Source organism: Tursiops truncatus, chromosome 7, assembly GCF_011762595.2.
Source record: "Tursiops truncatus isolate mTurTru1 chromosome 7, mTurTru1.mat.Y, whole genome shotgun sequence".
Lineage (NCBI taxonomy): Eukaryota > Metazoa > Chordata > Mammalia > Artiodactyla > Delphinidae > Tursiops > Tursiops truncatus.
This window is the reverse complement of record NC_047040.1, coordinates 81,739,631-81,766,916: the sequence shown is the minus strand read 5'-3', so window position 1 is coordinate 81,766,916 and position 27,286 is coordinate 81,739,631. Positions and strand designations below refer to the sequence as shown.

General features: G+C 35.6%; 1 protein-coding gene across 14 annotated transcripts in view; it reads left to right on the top strand.

Annotated features, from left to right (window-relative positions):
- MBD5 (methyl-CpG binding domain protein 5) overlaps window positions 1–27,286 on the top strand; it is a 405,239-nt gene that overhangs the window by 43,952 nt on the left and 334,001 nt on the right. For 10 of the 14 annotated variants that reach the window (XR_012333127.1, XM_073807733.1, XM_073807732.1 and 7 more), the window contains 2 exons: window positions 25,212–25,337; window positions 26,915–27,012. The exons of 3 other annotated variants lie outside the window; for them this stretch is intronic. The gene's annotated coding sequence lies outside the window, so the exon portion shown is untranslated. The remainder of the gene's footprint in view (window positions 1–25,211; window positions 25,338–26,914; window positions 27,013–27,286) is intronic. One more of the 14 variants, XM_073807728.1, reaches the window with a different exon arrangement.

Below are 27,286 nucleotides of genomic sequence, written 5' to 3'. Positions count from 1 at the left end.
TGTTTACAAAATGTCTTACATGATCAGATGTTATCTTCTGGAGGAAATTATAGCTAAGTGTACATATCTATTCACCTTCTTTTAATCATTATATGCATCTAGAGAATTCAGTATGCCTAATTCGAACATAGTTTCTGCCCTGTCATACTATCTAATATAATATTAGCATTTATTATAATAGATATAACATCTTGAGATATACTGAAAGTCAGATACAAAACACATTTAGTTAATGGGACTATGTATACATATATTGTAGTTACCTGAAGTCTGCATAGTGAAAATGAGTCATCATTTAGTTAAAAATAAGTTTACTAAATTATACCGTCTCACACAGTGTCATCCCTTGGGATAATATATTTTTGGATGCAAAACAGATTCCCGTTTTACTAGGGATCAAACATCTAAAAAATTTATGAGCCAAAATACAGACTTTTGTCTTTGTAGGTAGTATTTCTATTTTAGAAATTATCAACATGGTTTGCTCTGTTTCTAAAAAATGCTTTTAGAAGTATCTGTGTTATACAGCATAAAGAAAAATACTGGCTCCTTTCACTGTGATATAGTTCAGCTTATTGTTGTTTTTTTTCTGGGGATATAACCTATATACCAACCAAGGGTTTGATTGAGTAGTAAGTTGAATGCTTTTAGATTTAACACATCACATAGCATATCACTTTAGTTCTTCAGGGGGCACCTGAATTAGCTGTTGTATAAAAACTGAATAAAATGGCACTTGATTACCCCCTGACAATAGAATATTACTTTCCATGACAGGCTCTTATATTATGAATGTATCAGATTTATTTATTAACTCAAAAATTTTATCATTCTAAATTTTCATATCTCCTGAAAGCTAGATAAGTTGGGTCTGACTGAGAGTAGTATTTCCTTTACCAGGGGTAAATGTTTATGTATGTTTTCTGTAAGTTTTCTAAACTACAGTGATTTGACTGAGAACTATAAATTTCTGTTTTATTTTGTTAATGTTCTTGAGTACGCATATGTAGCCCAAAAGTTTACCCTTTTAACAAAAATGGCATAGGACATGAAGTGATAGATGCAGTGAATACTCCATCTAGGTTTCTTTGGAAACCCAAGGCCTTAGACCCCTCCCATAGAACTGGCCAAGAATCCTCACAAAGAAATATTTTAGTCTTCTACTTAGTACCTGATTTAATCTAAATAGCCTGCTCTCCTTAAAAGTGTGAGATTCTTGCTGTGATGATTTTTTTGTTACTGTGTGACAAGAAGATAGATCAGGTCAAGACCCTACTGTAGTGATGAAGTCAGTTTAGAAGAGAAAAAGGTCACTGTTGCCTTAATTTTAGATTTACTGTGCTTTGTGTGTGTGTTGGGGGAGGTGGTAGTAGGTAAGTCAGACTGCGCATTAAACTCTTTCTCTTGATGTACAAATAAAACTCTTGGACTTAAGGGGAGGGCACATTGCTAAAATTGGTGGGTGTGAAGTTAATATTAAAATTCAGTGTTGTAATTGTTTTTCATGAATCAGTTTAAAACCGTGTGAATGATTTTCTTATCCCTTTTCCTTCCTTGCTCTTTCATTTAAAAACATTGCCTCGGTGGAAACAAAAAATATAGTGCGTATAAGTGGAAAGTAATAAACCTCAAAGGAATAGAATTTTTTATATGAGGAGTGGCAGTCATGATTTGGAAATGAGTGGCTGGAGGAATGTTGACCTCCTACTTCCCCCAGCCTCTGGGCGGGGGAGGCTGTTAATCCCCAGTGTTAATACAAGGGTGCTGGGAGAGTGAAGATATCCTTCTCTAGAAAGGGCTACCAGAGAAGGGTGTCCTCTGGGTTTCTATTAAGGCAAATAGGTCTCTAGACGTAGCATTTTGTGAAGACAGTGAGGCATAGAGGATTGTCAATTGTTAATTATTAATTACAGTGGCAGTAACAGAGGTGCAATAGAAAAAGCATTGTTGGAAGGGATTATTGAAAAGATGCCTCAGGGAAGAAGACGAGTAGAATGAGGCAACCAAGGAAGACTATAGATGACTCAGGGAGTGGCTAATGATAATGGGGCTGTAGGGCATATTGGGATAAACTGGATTTAGTCAGGTTTGTTTCTTGGGTTTTTTTGGTAGTCACAGGCAAAAGTAAAAACTGATTTACTCTGTTTGAAATCAGAATAGGAGTCTAGAATCCTGCCTGCATACCTTTTTTCCTTGTCTGATCTCTATCCCCATTACCTTTCTTTACTAAAGCTCTAGACTAGGGTAAGAGAAATGGAAATAATTGTCCTGAAAATGTTATAACATTAGCTATTAGAACTTTTTTCATTTATAAATATTTCTATATGTATATCTAAAAGCAGGAATTCATTTTTTAAAAACCCATACTATTACTATCACACATTAAAAAGTTAGAAATAATCCTTAATTATCATCATACATGTCAGTTTTCAGATTTTTTCCAGTTGTAAGTTTGGTTTTTTGAGGAGGTTTTTTGTTTGTTTTTTGATTTTTTAAAATTTACTTGAATCAGGATCTAAAGAAGATCCATACATTGCAATTGGTTGATGTGTCTCTTAAGTGTTTCTGAATCTATAGCTTTTCCCTCTCAGGATTAATATTATTGATTAGATATACTTTTATAGATACAATTTCTCTTACAGGGGTTTTAGCAAATAGCAATCTATACTGTAAGAAATATATGAGAAAGTACTTATCCAGTTTCTTATTGTTTCTACATCAATGTATTAATGATCAAAATAACTAGTTTTCAAGGAAACAGGAAATTTAGTAATTAGCCAACTTATTCAATTGTAAATAACATCTGTATAGTTGTTTTCTTAATTTTCCCTGCAAATGTGATCTTAGAAAGTAACTATCCTAAAACAACTATACCCCAATTAAAAAAAAAAAAAAGTAAGCTGATTATCCTATCCTGGTTAGGAAAACAGGTCATAAAATTGAAGTGATTGGTGATTTGCCCTAGATCACCCTTAGAAACTATTTGAAAACTCAGAGCACTTGATTGTTTAGCAGAGTGATAAAGATGCCTTTGTCTTTCTGCTTTGTACTACAGCCAGGTGTGAATTTTAAAATAGGTTGTATGTAGTCTGAAGATGAGTATGATTGGTACTGTATCAATCAGGATAGACAATATTATGAAGTAGTGAGAAACAACCACAAAACCTCAGTGGTTTAAAACAACAAAGGTTTGTTTCTTTTTCTCCTTGTATGACCATCATGATCAGAGGTATCTCTGTTCATAATAATCACTTAGGGACCTTATGGAGCAGCCACCATTTCAATCATTGCTGATCATCAAACTGGAAAGAAAGGGGGGAGAAAAGAGCCCTGGAAGGTCTCACATCTGCCATTAAATGATCCAGACCAGAAGTAACACATCCAATCACAAGGAGGTTGTGAAGTTAGTCATCTACCTGCCTCAGAGTAAAGAACTAGTTATTGGTAGGCAGGACAAATAATATTGTAAGTAATAATTCTGTTACTGGACTGTTGACAGATCATTCATTCATTCATTCACTTGTTTATTGATTCATTAATCGAATATTTTTTGAATGGCTGCTACGTGCAACTCACTGTACTGAACAGTGGAAATATTAAAGTGGTTGAACACTTTTCATCCCTCATCTCTAGGTTCTTAGAGTCTAGTAGAGACAAGAAGCAGGTTATTCTATATTAGGGATCAGCAAAGTGTCACCCACAGGCCAAATTTGGCCTGCAGCCTGTTTTTATATGGCCCTTAAGCTAAAAATGTCTTAGTATTTTTAAACAGTTGAAAAAGCAAATGAACAAAAAAGAATATTCAACAGAAACTGTAAGTGGCCCACACAGCCTAAAATACTTACTATATGACCCTTTACAGTAAAAAAAAGTTTATTGACCTCTGTTCTGTAACATCTGTATTTAAATTTGAAGCTCCTCAAACTAATTGCTATCTAGCCCATTGTCAGATAAGAGGCACACAGTTATCTTGTAAGCTCAGGATATCTCAACAGTGTGCCTTTTGTTTGACCTGTTACTGTATTTCGATGGAAATATATTTTTCTGTGTTGTTGGAATGGTGACTTTATTGGCATCTTGAGTGGTCTTGTTACTGGGCATTGGAGACATGGGATCTGTATTAGATTTGATGCGTAGTTGCATAGCCACAAGATGGTCAGACCCCTAAAGTGGGTATATGTAGATATTAAGTAATGATTTCTTTGGGAACAGGAAGTAAAGCAGCCATAAGGTTATCTGCTTCTTCAGAGAAGTAACATCTAAATTTTATGGACTTTAGAAATCAAAGGCAGTGGATGGAAGTACACATAAAAGTAGATATTTTATTTTCCATTCTATGGATTTGGCTTCTCAATTAAGGATTATAATTGTAGATATTTCTTAAACTGAACAAAAGGCTGTGGTTCAAAGTATACGGGGTTCAGAGACTCTATATGAAGTCCCTTACTATGAATGAGGCAGCACTTGATATAGAAGGACAAGTGAAAATCACTCCTGGTACTTCAAGTTCAAAATAAAGGAAGAGGGTATTCTGATTCAGGTTGAGAGGAATTGTGTGAAGCAAATATGGTTTATTCTACAGCAATTTTGGAGGAAAAGCCTCCAAAATATACAACTTTTATAGCATGAGGAGAGAAAAGATGCCTTGAGCTTACATTTTATGCAGTCTTATATTGACCATCAGAGCTCAATTCAATTATATCCCCAATTTTATTTTATTTGTTTTTGCACTTAAGATTTTAGAACTCTGACAGATTCCACACCAGTTTTAGAATCTACTTAAGGTATTCTAATATGTGGAATGTAGATTGTCCATGCCAAAAACACCTGTTTAACAACAGTTTGTAGAATTCTAGTCTTGGCCAAGGTTAGCTTCTATCCTGTTCAGTTTATAGGAGCCAGATTTTTATAGATCTGCGGAAAATCCTCTTTCAGTTCTGGAGCTTCAGAGCTTGAGCTCTTAAACGTTCCTCTCCACTATTTTACAAGCACTAGAGTTTGTTTTCTTAACAATAGGAAGCATACCTTTCCAAGTGATTCCGAAGGATCTTTCTAATTTTATGACTATGACTGGATGACAGACGAGGCTCGGGTCTATGATTCCAGTAACTCTAATCAGATTCTGAGCTTGTATACTAAATGACCTGTGTACTTAGTGGGTGCTTGTTGGCATAGTATTTTACTAGCCTTCTGTTTGTTTTGAGGACCAGCAGATTGCTCTAAATATGCCAAATGTGCCAGTATTTACTATGGATTATATGTGATCCACTTCCCATGGCTATTGACTGCTGCTATATGTAATTCTGAGATTATCATTTAAAATCACCTTTTCCTTATGTAGTCATTTTATTGTTAATTTGCATTAAGTGAACTACCCTACAATTTAGCCACTGCAAATGTACCATTACGTAAGAAGGTCATGTGACTGGCTGCCCTTTCTGCGGTAGCTAAAATAGTCCAGTGTAAGTGTATATTACCTATACTTTTTTTTTTATAAGTTTATTTATTATTTATTTTTGGCTGTGTTGAGTCTGTTGCTGCATGCTGGCTTTCTCTAGTTGCCGCCAGTGGGGGCTACTCTTCATTGCAGTGCACAGGCTTCTCATTGCGGTGGCTTCTCTTGTTGCGGAGCACAGGCTCTAGGCGCGTGGGCTTCAGTAGTTGTGGCACGTGGGCTCAATAGTTGTGGCTCGTGGGCTCTAGAGCGCAGGCTCAGTAGTTGTGTCACACGGGCTAAGTTGCTCCGCAGCACGTGGGATCTTCCTGGACCAGGGCTCGAACCCACGTCCCCTGCATTGGCAGGCAGATTCATAACCACTGCACCACAAGGGAAGTCCTACCCATACTTCTTTTAACACACATCCTTTGACCCTTTCAGATCTCTAATTTCTATTAGTATTTTTGCTGGTAATCATGAACTTCTTTGATTAATGCTAACTGCAAACATAATTTCACATAATGGGTTATCATAGCTATAATTTGGAATCAGCCAATAATCCTGTCATTATGTTGGAAAATTTAATATCACAAAAAAAGGTGTGTAATTGTCAATATTTTATTAACTATCAAAATATTTTATCATCAAAATATTTTATTCATGGAGATAAATGCTACACAGACTGGAACTGATGACCTAATACCTAACCTTCTAAGACACATTTAAAGAAAAATGTTTAACATTGTTGACCCATCTCTCTTATCTATTCTCGATGTATAGCTTTTCTGTCTTCATTTTGAGAAATCCACTGAAATATATTTCCAGGTCAGCCTCATTAAAGTTTTTAAAACAAAATTGAAATTATCAAATATCTGAAGTTATTCATTGCCACCCAGGCCAGTTCTAATTCATAAAATGCTGACCTGGAATTTCAGCAGAATTGTGAATAGTTTGACTCTATTTGCCAATGTCAAAACCATTGGCTTTGTGTTGTCAATATCCTGAGTACTGGTTAGGCCTAACGTACATCGGCGTTATCCTCTTATATCAGTCTTATGTCAGTGACTTTCAGATATTTTAGAGGGTGACAGTAGTGTTGGAAGGAGTAACTGCCCCTGAGGATATTGTAGTTAGAGAAGCAAAGTCAGTTTTCATAATGCAAATGAGAGAAAGTGAAGCTTCATAGAATATTTTGTTAGTGGGTGAATACAGAAAATAAACCATTTTCTATGTGCCTTTGATTCTCAAGTCAGAGAAGCAGTCCCTGTCCATCCATGGCATCCCTATCTCAATTATAGCTGTGACCACTCTCCTGCCTATTAAAACTTGCCTTTGCATATTTTCATTAGTGTCCAGATCACAGAAGCTAATTTAATTTTAATTTAATAAAGCATGTTTGCATGTTAATAAATACTACTTTATCTCTAGTGGATCTTTGGGGATTATTGAGACAAAATCAAAACAAAACAGACAAACAAAAACCTTTGTCTTATTGTGTAAAGGAAGTTTAGAATCAACATGAAGGCGAAGTCTGAAGGTATGGATTTAGGGGCAAATGATTAATCTTTCCCTCAGTTAGAAGATACATGTATTCATATACTAAATTTATGAGTGAGTAGTCATCTAGCTGAGGCGTTTATATCTTGTGATGCAAGAGATGTCTTAAAATCATAACCCTTCAATAAAATTAGTATATATGGAAATTCTGTGTATTCTGTATTTAGTTTTAGACATGTCTTCTACAGCTAGCAAGTTTCAGCTAACATCAGAAAATGATCCAGGAATGTAGAGTCATGAGAGAAGCAGTAGTTTAATTTGTATAAATATTCTTTTATTTTAAAAGTGTGATTCTTTAGTTTTCTGAACTTTCGAGTTATATGTTTGGAACCTAGCATTTTACTAGTTGCTAAATAAATGTATATTATTGAAAAAAATGATCTCATTGATTTTCCCATTTTATCCAACAGCATATCTAAAGTAGAAATGTGTGGTAATGTAAATACAACACTTACTATATATAATAATACTTTAAAAATTATACCTAATATCACATTTTGACCTAGCATTGTTTAGGCCTAAAACCTTTAGCATTGAGCCCCACTTTAAAGACTAGTTAGGCTTAAAATAGACTTTTTACATTCATTCTTAAAGTTTTTAGATGGTCTGGGAGAAAGATAAATACATATGTGGCTTTTTCACTAATTTGTGGATCTACTAAATTTTTTTTCAACTTTTTATTTTATATTGGAGTATAGCTGATTAACAATGTTGTGATAGTTTCAGGTGCACAGCAGAGCGACTCAACCATACATATACGTGTATTCATTTTCCCCCAGACTCCCCTCTCATCCAGGCTGCCACATAACATTGAGCAGAGCTCCCTGTGCTATACAGTAGGTCCTTGTTGGTTATCCTTTTTAAATATAGCAGTGTGTACATGTCAATCCCAAACTACCTGACTATCCCTTCCCTTCACCCTACCCCCCTGGTAACCATAAGTTCATTCTCTAAGTCTGTGAGTCCGTTTCTGTTTTGTAAATATGTTCACTTGTATCATTTCTTTTTTGGATCTACTAAATTTTAAAGTAAACAGGAATTATGAAGTAAGGAGAAAATGCTTAAAAGAAAACAAAAATATTCAAAAGTATTACATATTATAATTACAACTATGTAAACATACAGCTATTTGAACATTAAAAATGTTAGAAGGAAATGTAGTGAAATCCTGAATGATTTGTATTAAGGTGCTAAAATTAGGGCCCTTTTTTCCCTTTCTTCTAGATTCAATATTTCTGTAATATGGTTGTTACTTTTATGATGAGAAGAATAAATATGTTTTCACAAAATGCAATAAAGGAAGCTAGAATTAAATATAGAAAAGCATTTGCTGCTTCTAATTATAGCAGATGTTTCAAAGGCACTTATATTAAATGTAAGGGTAATTCAAGTACCCAAAAGGCCATACTTCCTTTAGAGTATATATCAGTATAAGAAGCAGCTCATGGCTCATAGAGTCAGAGTTCTAGGCAATGTAAAAGTGGTTAAATAAATGTTAACTTGTTTGTTGTCTCCAAACCTTTGCATTCCCACAAACACCTGAATAAAAACTCTGAGAGGATGGGGTTCTTGTCTTTTTAAATTGTTATATCCCTAGCATTTATAATCGTTCTGGGATATAGTAGTAGCAAAATAAGTATATGTTGAATGAGCAAATAAATAACACATGAGATATGCAGTTAACTCCTAATTAATTATGTTCCAGTGTAAATTATTTATGTTCTCTGTTCCCTTACTATCTCCCCTGGTTTAAGCTGTAAAACCAGAGGAATATGAAATTTGTCACAAGGATTAAAGATACCTTGAACTACAGAGAATGTATCAACATGGAGCCAAGCAAAATCAAACTTGATAAGCAGTTACATCCGCATTACTCGTAACAAAACATCTGGCTCTGAGGAGGAACGAGTATAGTTGGCCCTCGGTATCGGCAAGTTCCACATTTGTGGAAGGGCCGACTATGGAACTTGAGCATCTGCAGATCCACATCGGGTCCTGGAACCACTCCCATGCAGATACCAAGGGACTGCAGTACAGTGAGCAGGGCAGAGAGGTGATAGGCACATCCCATAAATCCTAATCTGCTTTCCGTAAATGGACCCTTTATTGCAGCACAATCCAAGGTGGCACTCACTCAGAAGGCTTCCCAGGTGGTTCCGTGCATGCTCAGATGAGCTGATGCACCCCTCTCTGGGTCCACCCCAGAATCATAGCTTTAAATCCTTCTGTTTCTTCCACATAGTGCCTACTGCACTGTCACTCATGCTTTTGTGGGGGAATTTCAGGTATCTTAGCACACAAACCATACAAAATATCAGTAACTGCTCATTTTGAAGGTGATTACATTAATTTAGGAGGTAAATCATTTAATCTTCCTCATGGCCAGTATACTCATTTCTTTTTATTCATTAGCGTGATACTATGTAAATAATTTTTAGATTCTTCTGAATCTTTCTGCTTTCTTTTGTTCTGTAGCCTCATTCTTTTTGGTTGCTGTGTCCTTCTATGCTTCTTTCCTCTTTAAGGAAATATTTTGCCCTTCTTGTGCAAAACCAGAGGCATTTTTCATGGATCCTTTAGACTTTGTGAAAGTATAATTTCCTTTCTCTAGTCCTATACCTCTATAGTTTTAGGCTGAAACTGCTCTCTCCAGAACCACTGGAATGTTTATATGACAGGATCTCTCATTATGAAACCTGAATTTTCTGATTCTTGTCACTTGTTCAGTGTTTTCTGTGGTATCTTCCCTTTCCTAGAGCACATATCCTTCTCCCTGTCAAGCTTCTTTCAAGTCTCCTTGTTCCTTTAGACTCTCACAGGTTCTCTAAACTCCTCAGGTCTTTGCCATTTTCCCAGGACCACCAGCATTTCATTGTTGATTGTTCTTCATCTCAGATGGTCATATTTCCCATTATTCATCTTTTGGCCTTTCTATATCTTCTCTGATTGACATTAGCTCATTCATTCACTTATTCATTCAACAGATATTTACTGAGTCACCACCATGCACCAGAGCTGTGCTAGGTATTAGGGTAAGTGGTAAAAGAAACAAACATGGTCCGAAACCTTACGGAGTTTTCTGTCCAGTTGAAGGATTAAACATTAACTTCATACTTATACAATTGTTATACTTGCATTCCTTAATCTGCATGTGATTTCAGGGGAAGTAGGTTTTTATTACAGAACCGTCTTGTGCATTTGCAACCCAAAAAGGAATAAGATAATCTTACCTTTTTGCTGGTAGCCTCGGCATAATTTCAAGACCACTTGCCATGTTTCCAACAAAATGAGTAGGTTATCCCCTATAAAAATCTTGTTAATAATTGTAACCAGTGTTCTTCTTGGCCATTTAGGCATGATTTACTATGATTCTCACAACAAATTTATGAAGAAATGGGCACAAAGAAGTCAGTGGCCGTAGTTATTCAGGCGCTATGTGAGAGAGTGGAGGTTCAAATCCAAGTCTGTTCAGTCCCAGAATCTGAACTCTGTTATTGCTCATATTTGCTGATTTCCACCACAAGTGAAATTAAAAGTCAAATGTATAAAATTTGTGTTGACCCTTTGCTGTTACTAACCATCCAGTATATCTGCTCTGTAATATGTTAAGGAATTTTGTTTCAAAAATCAACATATAACCATATTCACAAAGCCACTTTTTGTTTGGTTGATTTTGACTATGAAAGAGATTATGACTTTTGAAACACTGGGAAATACTCTCAAGTGGAAAATATTTTTGTAAAAGGATTGATTGCATATTAGTATTATTTATGATTTTAAATCAACTTCTGCTTGATTGAGAGTCACTAAACATACTTTGTTAAAAATTTTTTAAGTGAGAAGATGAAAAGATATCATACATGCTTCCCCCCAAGTATATTTTGTATATTTTTCACTTTATAATATTCACTTAACGTATTTCACCCAAAAATTAGATATAGAGCATCCCAATCAAGGCCCTGTATTCCACCATGTCCTTATTGAAATATTTCTCTTTTTATCCATTGTTTATATCATTTATAAAAAGTATTTTTTAATCCTTCACATTTTCGCTATCAGGAAACTTTTTTCTGCTAGATAAAGATTGCACAAAAAAATTGAAAACCTGGCTTATAAATACTATATAAAGTCTTTTTTTGCCTGCTTGCAATTTAATACTTAGTTTCATTTTATAGAATACAAATTTTTTTTTTAATTTTATTTATTTATTTATTTGGCTGTGTTGGGTCTTTGTTTCTGTGCGAGGGCTTTCTCTAGTTGCGGTGAGCGGGGACCGCTCTTCATCGCGGTGCACGGGCCTCTCACTGTCGCAGCCTCTCTTGTTGTGGAGCACAGGCTCCAGATGCGCAGGCTCAGTAGTTGTGGCTCACGGGCCCAGTTGCTCCACGGCATGTGGGATCTTCCCAGATCAGGGCTCGAACCCGTGTCCCCTGCATTGGCAGGCAGACTCTCAACCACTGCGCCACCAGGGAAGCCCCTAGAATACAGATTTATGTAGTACTTAAAAGCATTGGACTTGAAGTCAAATAACAAGATCTCTGCCTCGTTTTGCCATTAATATTGGGCAAATCACTTAACTACCTAACCTTTTCCATGCTTCTCTTCTCATATAAGATGCCACCAACTCCCTGTGACATGCCTAACTGAAGCTTCATCTTTATTTTGGGATTATAAAATTCACCCAACTAGAATTTAAAATATTCCCCAAACAAGGACATATAAAACAAAAGATACTATATTATAATAGCCATTGAATAAATAAAACAATTTTGACAGATCTTAGTTAATATTTTCCCTTATTTTTTACCTCTTAAAATATAACTTTTTAAAATATTTAAATATTTCAGTATAATGTTTGTTGATTTCCAATTCATTATTTCAGTATGTATAAATTTTTCATCATGTTACATTGATCTTTCAGTGGAAACTTGGGCCTGTTAAAGTCTTTGTCTCAGATTAAAAAACAATGTCTTTAATAGTCTGTGTTTTTTGTTTTGTTTTTTAGAAACAAGCGATTAACCTTCACTGTGCAAATATATATTTTTAAGAGTGATTCAAGCTTACCCTATATTGGCTCATCTTCTTTAAGAAAAAATTGTCTTCATTTAAAAAAAAATACATCACCATGAATTCTTTGGAAGAAAGCCATTATGTAAATACAGGTTATCTTGTTACTATTTATAGAATATTTTTGCCATTTAATGGTGGCTGATTTTTTTTCCCCCCTGAGGCCTTTTTCTCTCATTCTCAAACAATCTACTCCCCTATCCTCCATCTCCAACTAATAGCATTTTCTTGTTGCCATCATTTTTCCTTATTTATTTGGTTGAGAATTGACACTGTTAATGACAGTGGGTTTTTAAAGAGTTGTATTAAATATTTTTGATTGTCTTTAAATTTGTTCTTATTTTTCTAATATAACGTTTTTGTCTTTTTTTGAAATATTTGGCTAATGGCTTCCATTGTATTTGATTATGGAAGTTGATGGGGAGATCTGTGAAGAAGAGAAAACATAGAAGGAGTACATATTTTATAACTGTAAACCAATACTTTCAGAAGAGTAGCAGCATTTCTTTTCCTACCAATGGCACAGGATGTGGCAGGCCAAGAGAAGCCTGGGACCAAAGCTGATTTAGGGTGATAAGAGGTGACAGATAATGAGGGTCTCTGCAAACACAGAGCTTTAAGCAGAAAATTAGCTACCCTGGAGAGAATATAAATTCTCAAATAATAGAAGATGGAGTCTAATTTTAAGTCAGGAAAGCCCCTGAAAGCAGAAGTGAGTAGGTTCCAGCTACTAAGAAGCTGGCAGAAAAGGGATCAGTAGGAAGGAGGGAGAAGGAAACACTAGGCAGATTGACCCAGGGATGGATCCTCTGTGTCACAAAAATGTATTTGGTCTGAGTAGCCAACACAGCAGGTCCTGACCACTGAAACAAGGTCAGGGTTGAGAAACACTGTCCAGGTTCAGGGCATTTCTGCTTGAGTGTGAGGAAACAAGGAATGGCTGGTTTTCTTGGCAGCCAGTGTAAAGCAGTGTTTCCCACATCACTGTTATAATTATTATAGTAATTGTTGATTGTGGCAGAGAAGCTAATCTAAATCTCATATTTTGAATAATGGCATTTTCTAACATCCAGTCCAAGAGAAACTGTTATTACCTCAGCCTTTGAAACCTTTGTAAGATTCCTTGGGCACCAGAACAATTTCTGATATCCAGGGCTTTTAAAAGCCTTTTGGCTATTGTCACATAGTCTTTAGCTAGTTAGGAAGCCCCCCAAATTTTCTTTTTTAAAGGTGACCATGGATCACGTTGAGAGAGTAACATTTGCAGATACTGATACGTGTCCATAGTCCCGTATCTATAATTCTGAACTTTAAAAAGTTCAGAGGGAGGAGGGAGGGAACTCACACTTTTTAAATAAAAAATTAAGTAAAAGTGTATTTAGTTAAGGCAGCAAAATCTGACTTGAACTTAACTCAGTTGGTCGCAAATCCAGAACTGAGTTTATGTGAGGCTATTTGTAGGCTTTATGTTTCCCATGTGTGAATACTGCTATATTTTACTGCAGAAATATTTATGTGTTTGATTCTCAGGTGCTGCCCCAGTCACCTCTGGGGATATCACATCATATATACTATATGCAATATATTACCTTTCTAAAATTAAAAGCAAAATACATATATATCAGTGCTGAAATTCTGCTAGCCCCAGTGGTTTTGAGTGAGAGGTATCGTGTCTGTTAGTAGTTTTAGTCATGTGACCCTGGGGTCACATACTTAGTAACTGTTAACTGTGATAGTCCTCATCATCCTGGAGAGAGTAATACAGGCAGTCTGTAATTTGTATATCAGTTTTTTCACTCAGAATTGCTTTATCATAGAAATGCTGTTTTACCTGGTGGTTATGCTTGGTGGTATTATGTCCCTTTAATCAATCCATAGTGTATTTAAGGCATAATATTAGCAATGTTTCTATAGAAAATATTTTTAAATTGTACCTATCTCCTTTACTCCATCTTGGCCAGCCCTCAAACATAAACACACACCTACTGCAGCCTTCATGTGACTTCTGAGTCTCACTTATCCCATCATGCAACAAGAGGAGCAATTCCAACAGGCCCAGACCATTGCTAAAGGCTCCTTTAACCAACAGGATGCAGGGTGGAGATGGAGTTCTTTTTGCTTCTTCTGGCTTCCCTATCATTCTTTTCATCTTTAGACTCTAGGAACTGCCCTGCCTAATCCTTTTCCATTTATACCATCTGTAATTCTCATGTTTATTTGGAAGTAATGCAACTATTTTCCCTTCTTTCTTATGTACCACTTTACCTTTGTCTTTAATTTTGAACTATACACTTAACTCTTCTCTGTCTTTCAATTTTCCTTTCATAAAAAAGTTTTTATTCAAAACTACATGATAGATGAGCTATTAAGTAACTGATACCAGGAAGAAAGAATATTAGAGCACTACTACCAAGAAGTTAGAAAAGCTAGAAGCATGGCTTCTTGTCCATCATGACCTTTTAGTTTCTTGCAGATTATTAGTTTATATGACAAGTCAGTTTGCGAAGGAATACACCCATTAGTACCTTTTCCTATAAATGGTTTCCCAATTTCACTCTGTCCTGTATGTATACACATAATGTACATATTGGTACACTGCTTTTAAACAAATATCCTAGAAACTATCCATGCAAACAAGTATCTTTTCTTAGAAAGTAATCATATGAGAGGCTATGTACTTATTTCAGTGCTGTTGCTTTGCTTAAATACTTTTGGAACTCCTTAGGTTGTCTAAACAGTATGACATCATTTTGAATGTTACCTGTATTATCAGTCATTTTTTGAGGGCTAAGTTTGAATTAACAAGCAACTGTCTGAGTAATGTCTAATAAGCAAAGTTTTGTTTTTGTGCTTTGTTTCTTGGTCAAAAACAAGTGAAAGTTTAAAATCAGTAGAATTCTGTTGGGCTTTTAAATAGATTCTTACAGTAGTTCTAGAAGAGAAGGTTCAAAGCTATTCGGAACAATGTAGACCTGTAATCCTATACTTTGTTTTTCGGGGTTTTTTGGCCACACCCTGTGGCATGTGGGATCTTAGTTCCCCGACTAGGGATCTAGGGATCAAAACCATGCCCCCTGCAGTGGGAGCATGGAGTTTTAACCCCTGGATCGTAAGGGAAGTCCCTGTAATCCTGTACTTTGAATAGAGCAACATTTATTTGGTGTATAGGTTTTTGTACGTTGATTTAAAATACATGCTATTCTTAGGTTTATTATTTTGTAACATTTGAACATTCAGATACAGACACTAAATGATATGGGATTATTAGGAAGTTGAAGCTATGGAAATTCAGATACAAAAGAAAGAGTTTTCTTGAAAACTTAGCATGTTTCAATTCTTCTTTCATTGCTTTGAGCTGATGAGTTTATCTGGAAGAGCAGAAGAGACTGATCTGGAATAACATTTTATTAAGTACCCACAAAATAATGGGTAATTACTGGGTATTATATATTAATTATCTTGTTTAATCTTCATAACAGTTTTGGAGATACTTACTCTATTCCCTTTTATAGATGAGGAAATTGAGATCCAGAGAACTGAAGATTTTACCATGTCCTTGATCACATGGGTAATAGGTAACAGAGCCTTCTGAGCCTCTGACTTTTGTTTTTAGCCCTAAATTTTTTAGACCATGCCTACTATCCTTACCAATTAGTGGTATATTCTATTATTATATAGTGAGACAGTGAGACCTTTTCTTACAAATACAATGCCATCAGATTAATTACAGTATTCATTATTTGTACTCCAATGGCAGAATTTTTCAGTATGGTGTATTGGAGGTCTTCACTTACAGAAAACTCTCCGAACTATTTACCCCATCCCAGATGATACTATGTGATTGACTTGGCCCCTGAGTATCTATCTACCCTCATTTGCAATCCAAATTAACCTATTTCTTGACACACCAAACTTGTTTCTCCTTTAGGACATTTACACAAGTTGTTCCCTCTACCTAGAATGTTCTTCTCTCAGTCTTTCCATAGGTGGCTCTTGTTAGTCAGATCTCAGCTTAAATGTTAACTCCTTAGAAAAGTCTTCTCCAACCACCACCAAATCTAAAGAAATCACTCAAGTCACATTACCTTGTTTTAATTCTGTTTATGGCATTTACTACTGTCCTGTATTTTTCTGTTTATTTATGTATTTATTGTCCCCCTAACTAATAGAATGTAAGCTCCATGAGAGCAGGAACCTTGTCTATCTTGTTCACCAGAACCTTAAACAGCCTAGCCAAGAAATAGCTGTAGGAATAAATGAATGAATTGTGTCTAGAAAATATAACAGATTATTCAGATTACAGAAAACTAGGAATAATGTAGATTTAGAGATATTTGGACCAGTGGTTCTCATAGCCTGCTAAAATAACCTGGCTAGCAGCATCAGCATCACCTGGAACTTTGATAGAAAAGCAAATTCCAAAGACCTAGCCAAGAGCTATTGAATCAGAAACTCTGGAGGTGGGACCTCGCAGTCTGTTTTTTATTAAAACAGAGACCAGCTGCTGCAAAGAGTAATTAAATTTTTAATAAGTTGCAGACAAAGCTTGATCAGAGAAGTGCATTGGCATTCTAAGGATTAGTATAATCTAGTATCTCCTATAGATCTTAGAAGGAAAATTAAGTACAGAGCCCTGTATTTGAAGCCCATTGCTCTAAACTGAAGGTTTACTCAGGGACATTAAAATATTTTCACAATCCCACTTAAATTTTATCTGTCTTGAAATATTGATTTCTACTGTCATTTTCATATGTACCCATTAAGTAGTGTTCAGCTAAGTTTAGTGGTATGAGTACATATAAAGTAGTTCAAAAAAAAAGAATGAATCCAGAATGGCATCTGCATTGATATTTTGAGATATTGATTTTTTTCTATCCGGCACGGTACCAAAGCCTTATCTTTTTTGATCTAGAAGAGAATATTGTAAAAAATAATATGCTTAATTCTCTAAAAGTCTAACCATTTTTGAAGAGGAAGAAATGTATTGTAACTTATGGAATGGCAGCCACAAGCCAGGTACATACAAGTATCAGAGCTAATAGGTATAGAATCAGCTATTCAGAGAGTAAGATAAGTGACTTGACCAAAATTCCTTGGGTACTGTGCCAGTGAAAGGCTTGAAACCTAAGTGTGTCTATTTCCAAAGCCAGTGCTTTTTCTACCATTGGATGCTGCCTCATAATGCCAGTGTAAAAGACCAGGTGAATCATCTTAAAACATTACTGGAAGCTAGCAGGGTATAAATAATAAATGAAAAATAAAATTACCACAAGTTATACTCTTTCCTCACTAAATATAGTTAAAAGGTTAACATTACTCTCAGCATATGCCTAATCACTTGAAAATGTTGGATCACAATTAAGAAATCCAGATTCAGCAACTCTTTTTAACAGGTGGGAAAATGTTGTTTGTCATAGAAATGTTCATTTTCAAATTCTTGAAGGAACACAGTGAATATTAAGATAACATTATTTAAAGAAGTATTTGAGACTGAACAAATTTCCCCATATTCTGTTGCTTTAGAAATTAAAACTACTTCCTTATGCTATTTTTACATTAGATCTTGAAGGGAATACAAAATTAAATGTAATTGCTAGGAAATGATTTATAGCTGACCGCCTGTCATTTTATATTATTGGTTGCATTATTTAATCCCTTTAGTACATATACAATCTGTATTTAAGTAAAAAGTACACTTGATTTATTTAGTATTAAAGTGCTTTAGTAATATAGGGTGTATTTTAAGGAAATACCTTTATTTGAAGACTTTATTTTCAGGTGCTTAAAATTTATTCCTTTCTTATGAAAGGTGGGAACATTTAATAATTAGATTTAACATTTATGAAGTGTTTTGAGAGTGTGTAGAATAGTATAACTACAAATTACTTATTATGAGCAATATATGTCCCCATGCATAATACTCATTTTTAAATTAATTCCATTAATTTGAGTTAGATTATCTTTGAAGTATTCTTGCTACCTTCAACAGAGTTGGAAAAAAAAAAATTTCAGAGTGAAGAAGCAGTTTTTCAGTGTTTGCAAGTGTTAAATGTTAATTGGGATCCCTGAGCTATAAAGCCACCAAGTGTGGGAGAAGGGAAATTGAAGTACCCTTTTCTTCTTAAAAGAGAATATAGAAAGTCATTGAAATATTGTTAAGAGTTAAAAGAGCAATATTATCAAATTTTAATTACCCCAGGACAAATTGTATAATCAGTTTAACATTTACACTTTTCCTTTTCTTTCTTTCTTTGATATGCTTTTGACTATTTAAAAGCGAATTACAAGAGAACAGAGAAGGAAAAGGAAAATGATGCAGACAGACTATGAACATTTAACCTGGTAATTTGTTAGACGTTCTGGAAAAAGTGGGGGATAAATTACTGAAAAAGCTATAGAACTATAAAGTATTGTTCTTCCTTATCTTAAAGCAGTGGTTCTCAGCTCCTCATTGCACATTGCACAATGTTTGGAGATATTTTTGATTGTCCTCACCTGAGAGTAGCAAGATATTACTACTGGCATCTAGTGGGTAGAGGTCAGATATGCTGCGCTAAACATCTTACAGTGCACAAGACAGCCTCCAACAACAAAGAGTTATCCAGTCCAAAAATATCAGTAGTGTTAGGTTGAGAAACTCTGCTGCAGAAAGAGACACACCTCTCTCAAAAATAATATAAATACAGAGAGATTATGCATAAGGCCATACAACTACTAAATGAAGTGGCCAGAACTTAAACTTGGATCTGCTGATGCCAGGCATTGTGCTTTCCTTGGCTCTTAGAATCAAAATTTCATTTATCTTTGGAGAATTATGGTGGAGTGGAGGAGGAACAAGAGAATCATCAGAGTCAATGCTATGTCTCCATTTCTGTTATGTTCCTCTTAATTGTAGTATAATTGGGTTTATATATATATTTTTTTAGATGTCTTATTTATGCAGTCTCTGGTAGTACCCTTTGTTTTGGAATTGATAGCTTCAATTTTTCCGCATTAAAAACTTAATCGAGGGCTTCCCTGGTGGCGCAGTGGTTGAGAGTCCGCCTGCCGATGCAGGGGACACGGGTTCGTGCCCCGGTCCGGGAAGATCCCACATGCCGCGGAGCGGCTGGGCCCGTGAGCCATGGCCACTGAGCCTGCGCGTCCGGAGCCTGTGCTCCGCAACGGGAGAGGCCACAACAGTGAGAGGCCCGCGTACCGCAAAAAAAAAAATTCTTATACATTTATGGTATGCCTTTCTAGATGCCTTGAATTGAAAAAACATTGATAGTATGTATCAAGTTTTTTCTTTTTTTTTTAGTGTTTAGTTTAGTGAAAAAAATTAAAACATGTTTAGTGAAAAAAATTAAAACAGGATACAAAATATATATAGCTGCTTTTGACGAAAAATAAAAGATATAGAAAAAATACTGGCAGATAAAATATCTGGAATATACTATTACTTACAAATTCAAACTGGTGGTACTACAGTATTCTACTAAACAAAGTAGGTTATATTGATCCATTCATTCATGTACCAAAATATTTTCTTAATGCCTTGTAAGTTTCAAGCACTATGCTACATTCTAGACATAAGGCAGGGAACAGGAGAAGCACAAAACTTTTCCTTAAAATGCTAAGAGTCTTATCTGGGCAGACAGACAGGTAAGCAATAACAAACTATGCTAGGTAGTAAAGGAGTCCTGTGGGAGTATATAGCAGAAGCCCTGTATTGTTATTAGTAAGTGTAGGCTAGGTTAATCTTGGTAGCAAATTAACCCAGATATCTCAGTAATTTATTACACAAGGAATTTGCTTTTCACACAAGTAAGATCCAGTTTATATCAGGCATTTCTCCTCCATCTTGCTTCTTCAGGTGGCTTCTTCAGTTGTCATGACAGAGGAGGTAGGAAGTAGAGAATTGGACATTTTTAAGGACAATCCTGTAAGTTGTTTACTTCTTTTTCCTCTCATCTTACTGGCCAGAAATCAACCTCATTCCCCCAACCTTACTCGAAGGCATGCTAGAAAATGCAGAGGAGGTACATTTGACTATTTGTTGAGCACCAGCTCTGCCACTGGCCTATACCACAGACTGGACATAGGAAAGGCCTCCCTGGAAGCTGTGGCATTTAAATTGAGACCTGAAAAATAAGTAGTTACCTAGACCAGTAAAGACATGGAAAAATTATTTCAGGTAGGAATAATCTTGTTCCAGTGCCTAGAGGAGAGAGAAGGATGACCCTTTAAAGAACTGGAAATTCAGTATTTGAGCTTTGAATGTAGGGGGAGGGCAGGCAGGGGCACATTCATGAAGGACTTTATAAGTTGTGTTAAGGTATTTTAAAATTATTCTGAAGGCGAGGAGAAGCCACTGGAAGGTTTAAAGCATGATAAAGTTTGAGCAATGTGAGTAGAGTAATGTAATAAAGTTTGCATTTTAGAAAAGTCATTCTGGTTGCAGTGAAGAGTATGGATTGAAGGAGAGCAAGATTGTAGGTGCGAGGCCAGTTAAGAATCTCCAGTATCAGTCCAGTTAAGCAATGATGGTGACCTGTAGGAAGAATAGGGATAGAAAGTAATAGATTGGAGAGATATTTAAGAGTTATAGTTGTTGGAATTTAGTAGTTCATTGGAAGAACAGTAATAAGTGGGTTATTTGGGGGATGGGGAGTGATTAATTCAGTTTGAGATATCTTGAGTTCGAGACATATAAACCATCAGAGTGTTTCTGTCTGAATGAAAGATTTGAATACATAGATAGGTCTAGAAATCCGAAGAGAGATCTGAGCTGAAGATACAGATTTGGGATTTATTAGCATTTAGATCATACTTAAGCCACAAGAGTAGGTGAGTTTGTACATGCATACTGTAAAGGAAAGAGGGCCTGTGGCAGAGCCCTGTGGACAACATTTAAGGCAGAGGTTCTTAATTTTCACAGTGTCTGTGAAAAAAGACGGAGAAGGAGAAAAGAAGGAGGAAAAAAGAAGGAGAAAAAAAGAGTACTACCTGGAAAGAACCTGAGACTGGAGGAGAGCTCTTTTAATAATTGGAGAGACTTAAGCATGTTTAACTGCTAAGGGTAATAGAGAGACTGAACAAATTAGCAACAGAAATGATAAACAGGTAAGAGGATTGAGACTAAAAAACCAGAGCACGAAAAGAAATACCTTTCCATACTAAGAGGAGTGAAGAAGAAATGTTGGAAATCTATGAATAGTAGTTTGTAGCATTGGTGGTAGAAAATTGAGGGAACTGAGTTCTCATCTCATCTAAGGGCAGTGATTTTTTTTTTTCCTATTAACCAGCACTTTATATGCTCTGCTGGGAGTGAGGGAAGAGCTGGTAAGGACAGAGTTTTTAGAGAAGTGATGAATGTTTGAAACAATCACTAGGGAGAGGTTGAGAGAGCTAAAGAGGAAAAGCTAATAGGATTACTAGGCATCATTGAGGCCCAAATTGAGGGTGCTTACCAAGGATTTATGGTGGCCACTGTCTGTAGAGTTTTATATTTTGTAATTTTTCTGTTGAAGCACTCAGGAACCCAGATACAATGGAAGGACAGTGAGGCAGGGGAATTGAATATATTGACAGGGGAGTGGCTTACGTGATGTACAACGCAATAAAAACAGAGTAGGGAAGGCAGTAATGAGAAAGAACAAAAGGTAGAAAGTAGCCAATGAAATGGTCTTCAATTTTTTAACACATACCATCGATGTATATATGTATTTATAAATTATATGTATTTACTTGTATGCTCATATACTTTATATAAAGCTTATTAAAAATATATTAAATTACATAAGTATAATAAAATCTACTTTGTATAACCTGCAACCTACTTTATATATTCTACAAAAATATAAACTATAAAAATATAAAATATAAATAATGAAAGATTAAAAAGTTCTAAGACTTTCATCTTGTGCTCTACAGGATTGTCTTACACTTGTCTTACAAGTGTATTTTAAGACACTTGTCTTACAATTGTCTTACACTTCCTACTTTGGAGATGACTTGCCTTGAGAATGTATATATATTGGATTGTAATTAGTAGAGAATGCTGGGATGTTGGGAGGTCATGATCAGAGAGTAGAATGTCTAAATTTATTATTTTGAGGGTAGAGCAGTAATGACATCTGGGACATGTCCATGGAAAAAAATGGTAGATTGAATCACTAAGAAAAATCAAGAAATGGAAGACAAGTATGGGATTATTAATGTAGCATATTGTGGTTACTCTGGTTGATTGCAACTTTGGGGTAAAAATAAAAGCCTGTGAGCCAGGTGCAAGGGGATAAAAAATGAAAGAAGTTTTTGAAGAGGAAGTTATCTAGTAGGTGACAACGAGGAAGAGGGATAAATATACAAGTCTGCAAAAAGCATAGACTTGTACTCCTTGAGAGACTTTTTGTATACACTACCTGCAGTAGACAGTAAATGCTGAAAGATATTCCTAACTCAAAAGTAATTCTTTACTGGGTAATTTGTTTAAGGAAACAAGTCCCTCATCTCCCGTTGATAATCCCTGGGGAGGGATAAAGTGATTCATACTCTAGAGTTAATTGTTATAATTAAATTGATACTTAGTTTAAATCAGTACTAAGGAATGGAAGCAAAAACTTCCAAGAATTGGAGCATAATTTTGGAATCTTTAGTCAGATGTCCTTTTTTTCTCTCCAGAAAATTGGGATCCATCTTACACTTCTATCAATTCATGAATGCGTTTATATGGTAGTTTTTATAATGATATTATTTCATGTAGATTGATGTTTAGATTAATGAAAAGAAAAAAATGTATGAAATCAGTACTGTCTTGAAAACTGCCAGCTGTATGATCCTAAGTATGGGGCATTTTTAATGGCAGACCTGGATAAATTAGGAGATTTTGAATTTCTGGAGATTATCATGAGGGTCTACAAACCAAGGTAACATGAGGAAATGAAAGTGTGTGTCAGGAGAGAAAGGTAAGACAAACTGAGGGAGAACTGAGTCTGATTTGCAGAATTTTCTGAAACCAGAATGGAGACTGTTTTGTCTCTGAAATTCATCAGACCCTATGACTTTAGCTGCTAACTTCATTGTGTCTTTGTTCATTCCCGTCTAACCTGCAGTTTCTGAATATCTACTTTCTCCAGCTTTCCAGGGTCTTGCCTTTCAGTCCTTTATAGCAGGGTAGAGGTAGAGAGAAGCATTCATTCATTCATATACTCATTTATCAAGATGATTTTTATTGATCATCCATCACTACTTGATGCTGGGTATGCAGTAGTAAATAAGAAAGTTCATATCCTCAAGGAGCTTACAGGCTAGTAGGATGGAGGGATAAATAACTGGAACATAGTGTGATAAATTCACTAAAATCTAATAGAAGGGGCACCTAAATCCATTCCTTAGCAGTCAGATGAGTCTTCTGGGAGAATGTGACATTTCATGTAAGACCTAAGACCTTTGAGGAGATGAAGATCAGAGTGAGTGTTGGGTCACAGGGGAGGATGAATGTTCAGGCTGAGAGAATAGAATAGAATGTCCCTAATGCAAGAGAAAGCAAAAGCCATATATTGACTGGGAAAATTAGATCGGATGTTAACCCCCACTGTCTTCCCCATCTCCATCATTAGAGATATACTCAGATTTTCATACAAGTACAAACCTCTATACATAGGCCTCAAATGCCAGAGTCTCAAACTTGCATGTATGGAAGTACCTTATTCCAGTTATCTAATGGTGCATAACAAATTACCCAAAACTAATGGGATAGAACATACATTTATTATACTCACAGATTCTGGGTCAGGATTTCAGACAGGGCATAGTGGGGATGGTTTGTCTCAATTCCATGATGTTTGGGGTCCAGCTTGAGGATTGGAAGTCTGTGAGAGCTAAAGTCATCTGCATCATTGTTCATTCAACTTTTTAGCAATTAATTTTGGATGTTGGCTTGGGGAATTAATTCTTCTCTAAAAGGACTACTTTGTATGGTCTCCTCATGGGCTAGTTTGAGTTTCCTCATAGCATGGGGACCAGGACCCAAAAGCAAGTGTCTCAAGAAGAAGAAAATTAGGTGGAAGTTTTATATACTTTTTATGATCTAACCTCAGGTGACCTAATCATCTTTACCATATTCTACTTGTTAGAACAGTCATGGGCTCATGTTGAAGGGAAGGGAAAATACCACCTACCTCTCAGTGGGAGGAGTGTCAGTCACATTGTAAGAAGAGAATGTGGGAAAGGATTGATTTATTGATTAGCATCTTTGGAAGGTACAATCTTTCATATTCCTCACTTAAGAATGTTCACAAATAAGATCAAATCTATGTTCCACTGCACCAGTAACAGTCATTAATTTCCCTTTATAGTTCACCTGTCGGTTATTCATCCACGATGTCTTTGACATTACTTTTGAGGTATTTTATAAATGTTAGTAGCTCCATCCTGCCAATAAGTGCAAAAGCAGAAAAGAAGGCTAGACATGGTTCAAAGAAAAATCAACAAAGTTTTAAAATTAAAACAGAGATAAAACTACAATATAACTAATGCTTGTATGCTGTCACCTTAAACATATAAATAAATGAAATTAAATGCACATCCTTTCAGAACCTAAAATAAATTTAAGTAAAGGAACTTCAGTACTACTTTACCATCTTTATGCTTGCTAGCTAGGTTAGGAGAGTGTTGGGTTTGTTTTTTTAACCTCATTTTATTTCACTATACTGACTACTAGCCTCAGCTATAATATAAACTGAATACTAAACTTTTTAAAAATTGTGTTCTTTCAGTAAAAATAGATGTTAAATTTTAAACTACAACTCATTACATTTCTTTTTGTTTTTCTTTGTTTGGTCCTGATTTTCCCATGCGTAGATTTGTCTTATGTGTGTTTGTGTAAGGTATGTATGTGTACTCACACATGCGTGTATATACATACACAAATACGTTGAACACTCTCTATATACATACATAATACATACCCATAAATGCAAATCAAGCTCTTTGTTGTTTCACTTAGCCTATCTTAACCATTTACAGAATCCTCCAATTTAAAGTGATCCAGGTGGGCCTGAATTAAATTAGAAGGAAAATGTTTAAAAGTCATGTATCTAGTCTTGTTTTCAAGTTTGCTGTTCTAATCCATCCCATCCTCCTTTCTTCTGCCTCAAAAATATTGTAGGAACAAGGTTGATCTGGGCATGAAGTTAAACAGGATATTGCTTTCATCTACTTCAGCCAAATCTCAAAGTCACTGACCTAAGAAAGACCTCCCCATCTACTTTGATAAAAAGCAGAGTTGAAAATGGTAATGTCCACTATTTTTTGCTAGTTGCTGTATATTTGTTACCTCATTTAATCCTCTGAAGAGTGTATGTTATTCTGTTTATTTCAAGAGAAGAAAGCAAAAGGCTAGAAGAAATGAAGTAGCTTGTCTGTTACACAGCTATGACATAGTAGTGACAATAAGATTCTAGCCAGATCCGTCTAACTCCAAATGCTGAGTTCTTTCAATTTAGTATCAGTACCTGTAGTTTTTCTGTAATATTTCTCAGCTGATTATTTTGATTTTGATGTAACATTTATGTGAGTGATCAGAATCGCTTGTTTTATTCAGCTAGCTGAATATATAAACCTGGATTGTTTGTAGTAGGCATTTACAAAGCAGAAGACTTATAAGAACAGAACATTGGCCCTACTAGGAGCTCACAGTCTGTTCATTGGCAAATTAAAGAAATTTTAAAGTCAGACAAAAGAAACTATGAAAAGCATGATTTATTATGTTGTATAAGACTAGAACATTCCTACTCACCAAGAGAAGATAGATGGGAAAAATTTAATCAGAATATAAGTTCCTGTAAGAAAATAGAGCATTCTGTGAGAAATCAGACTGTTGCCTTAGAATAAATTTCTCATGTATCCATGTAAGCAGCATGAAGAAAACAAAATGTACATTATCAACTTTTTCTTTACTGTACCAAAGCCAAACACAGCCCCAACTGTGTTGCTACTTACTACTTGATCTTTCTATTATTTTGCTTTCCATCAGTGACTTTTTTCCTCTTCAGAGTAACAGCTATCCCTAATGGTAGAGTGCATTTCTTACAGAGATCAAAATTAATGCAATTGAAAAACATTATGGCCTTGAAAATACTTTAATTTAGTGGTTCATGGGTAAATGTTACTGGAGTTATAGAAAAGTTAAGATAGAAGTAGTGGTATAAGAAACAATCCCCAAAGCCAATCAGTCCTAGAAGAAGAGCCCAGGATAGTGGCCTTAGTTCAGGGAACCTTTTCAGGAAAACACACAACCTGTTGACATTCTGATACATGCTGCATACTAAGGTGGCAAGTTAGTACATGGAATAGTTTGGAAAGGTAGCCTCAGAATTCAGTGAAGTGCCCTTTCTTTGTTCTGGACCAGAGATACGCCCGACTCTCCCCCGACTTTCCCATCCCGTCATACTTCCCTTGGCTTCTTATAATTTCTAGCTATATCACTATATGGAAAACTGAAACAACATGGGCATGATTTTTTTTTTAATTTCACTGTATTTTAGTCAAACATGGATGTCTAAAGTTTGATTTCAAAATAAATTTAAGGTATCTTGCCAGAGTTAGGAGAATAATTTAAACACATTATATAACTCACATTATTAAAGCTCATTTTTAGCTTTATCCAATAGTAAATTTAAAATCCTGTTCTTTATGAAATAATTTTTGTGACAGGTGCCATGCTTGACCAGTGTAATGTAACATATTAATGCATGATGAGGTTGTAAGAGGGGGCATGAGGAGCTGTGACAGCAGTGGCCTGAGTTCCCTCCTCCTGGAATGGCCAGCCGTCTCCCCCTAGCTAACTCTAATTTCTTCTCTCATACACAGCTTAGAAGTCATCCCTTCTGCGGACATTCTCCGATCTTTTCATTTTGCATTAGGTGTACCTCCTCTGTGAACATCTGTAGTATCCTGTGCATACTCAGGTACTTCTCTTTATATATCTCTCTCTCCTTCACTGGACTGTAAAATTGTTGTGAGCTTCACTGTTTTTCATCTTTGTATCCTCAACATCTAAACTTGTGCCTCATACCTGGTAGGCACTAACATCTTTGTTGAATGAAAGCATACATGAAAAGATGAATATGAATAGATTTATAGGTATTTTATGAAGCGCACATTCATAGAAGGTTATGTTTCACAAGGAAAAAGCATTAACTCATTACCCCTGAAACATTGTCTTGTTATGCTTCTTCATCC